Raw genomic sequence first — 2,621 nt, 5'->3', positions numbered from 1 at the left:
CTTTTTATCTTTTGTTAAATTACAAATACTAAAGCTTATACTTGAAAGCAACAACATTAAAAATTGTTTTTATAAAACCAAGTGAGCCACCAGACATACTATGAGTTCTCACAATGTATTAGACTTTCCTTTTAAATTTTGTAATTTTTCTTTGGGACATTTCAATTTAGCTGAAGAAAATTTTGATGGAACTTTCATTTTTAGTAAAATTGGTGATGCATACATGTTTTGGAAGAGGGGAAGATTATTTCTACCTTGTACAAATGGATGTGACTTTGTGCTCTGATGGACAGGTGTCTCAACTTATTAATGAAATTTGCACTGAACAAGAGAAGCTAGGACAAGCATTTGAAGATGCTTTTGAGATGCTAAGGCAGCATTCAATAGGAGATCTTCAGCACTTCCCAGATTATAGAAATTACCTAGCTTTCATTAATGATTACCCTCATATCAGAGAAATTCCAAATGCTAGGGAATGCTACCTATAGAGGAATCTGTGCATAATTGCAAACTATAATAAACCATGCTGCAGACTTCTATTTTGAAGGAAATATCCATCAATCCCAGAAAAGTTGACTTGAAAATCAGTTGAGTCATCCTTTTCTTTTCCAGCAAATGGAGGCAAAGGTAGGAGGAAGTTTCCATTTTTAAAACACCTTTATAAATCCCTGGGAAATCCTGAGATGACATTTTGTATTCAATGGGTATATATGACCAAAGGCATTTTTATGTCTGTATCCTAAAAGCAAAACTTTCTGAATTCTCAGGAAAAAGAAAAGGTAACCGGAAGGCCATTACTCACTACAAATGACCATTCCTCATCTTGAGGAATTATGGAAGAACTGAGGAAATCAAAATCAGAAGAAAACTGACCTACCAATTATCAAGGCTGTGGTGGACTAATTAATGGCCAACTTGAGTGGGAACACCCTGCTTAACTGAGTCAGCATGGTTTTGGGTGTGGAAGATCCACCTGAGGACTGTTAGTGGAACGGTATAAACAGAGAACAGGAGAGGAAGATTTCATGCTGCTGACTTTCCTGAAGAAGCAGCTTTTAGGTGGTTTTTCTATAAAAGCTTTAGTTGCTGTCTTACTTCAGGACAGCTTCAATCACATCTTCACTTTGGACAATGTCTCCTAGCTTTGACAGCAGATTTGTCAGCCTTCTGGCACATATATTTTTGTCTGGCTGTCACAGACTTTCTAGCTTCCACCACTGGCCCTTGGGCCTTTCCTTGAGGTAGACTTGCCTGGGACAGAGACATTGCAACAGGCTCTAAGCCCTTCACTGATTCTTCAGGTCTCAGTAGGCACACTTCTACATCTGACTCTAGAAAGCAGTGACTAAAACAGAAGCCATTCTCCAAGGACTCTTTGCATCTCATGTCCTAGAGAAAGAGATCTTCCATTTGCAGTATATTCAACCTGATGGAGAATATCTCAGTTTCAACAACTGGAATGACAATTACACCTAAACATATGCCATCTACCATAAGCCAAGTCATCCTGACTACAAAATAGGCCTTTCCAGCTCCTAGTTTCCTGGTGTCAGAAAATCCTGTGAGCTCTCTTCTCTCTCTTTCAGTACAATCGATTGAAGCCGGAACTTTCATACTGAGCTACATCTACAGAAAAATTTTTTCTTAAGTCAGCCAAGTCACTAAATTGCCCAGCCTGGGCTCAAACTTGTAATCTTCTCGCCTCTCAGAGTGCTAGGAGTACAGATGCATACCACCATATCCAGAAAGAATTATTCTCTTACAGCGAATACAGTCAATTCTTCGTATCCACAGTATCTATGTCCATGGATCCAACTAACCATGGGTTGAAAATACTTTTAAAAAATATCTGTAGTGAACATATACTTTTATTTTCAGCTTTAATCGAGTTTATTGGAACATTTTAGGGATACAGTACAGTTACATTCATTGTTGGGATCTTGTACTTCTACATGACAAGTCTTGATTCTCATTTTTTTCCCCCCACCCCTGCCCTCCCTTCACCCCCTCCTCCCCTCCCCATCTACAAACACTTTATTTTCATCTTTTCATTATCTCACATTTTTTTCTTTTCCCTTTTTACCCTTCCCCTACTCATCCCATCTTCCCTACACCTTTAGCTCCTTTCTTCTCATTTCTAAATGACAGTAATCTCATTAGGATCTTATGTTTTATTGCAAATTATTCACACCAGGGAAACTATTTGGTATTTACACATGTGTGACTTATTTATTTCACTTAGGAGTATATCTTCAATATGTATCCATTTTCCTATGAATGAATCTATTTTCTTGTTCTTTATGTCTGAGTAATATTCCATTTTATAGAAAAAACACATCTTCTTTATCCAGTTTCCCAAGGATGGGCAAATGGGCTGTTTCCAAGATTTAGCTATTACAAACTGTGCCACTATAAGCATGGGTGTGCACACTTCTCTGTGATATGATTCTTTTAGTTCTCTTGGAAAGATACCCAGCAGAGGATGGCTGGGTCAAATGGAACCTCCAGTCCAAGCTCTTTGAGGTATCTCCATATTGATTTCCATAGTGGTTGCACTAGTCTGCACTCCCACCAACAATGGAGAAGGGTTCCTTTCTCCCCACAACACCACCAACATTTGT

At 38.4% G+C, this 2,621-nt stretch overlaps 1 pseudogene; it reads left to right on the top strand.

Annotated features, from left to right (window-relative positions):
- Positions 1–263: 263 nt before the first annotated feature.
- LOC104853374 lies at positions 264–1,539 on the top strand (annotated as a pseudogene).
- The last annotated feature ends 1,082 nt before the right edge of the window (positions 1,540–2,621 follow it).

This window comes from Fukomys damarensis, unplaced genomic scaffold (genome assembly GCF_012274545.1).
Source record: "Fukomys damarensis isolate Sample0158 unplaced genomic scaffold, DMR_v1.0_HiC HiC_scaffold_38, whole genome shotgun sequence".
NCBI classification, from domain to species: Eukaryota; Metazoa; Chordata; class Mammalia; order Rodentia; family Bathyergidae; genus Fukomys; species Fukomys damarensis.
The sequence above is the reverse complement of the archived record's forward strand: the minus strand, read 5'-3'. Positions and strand labels throughout refer to the sequence as shown.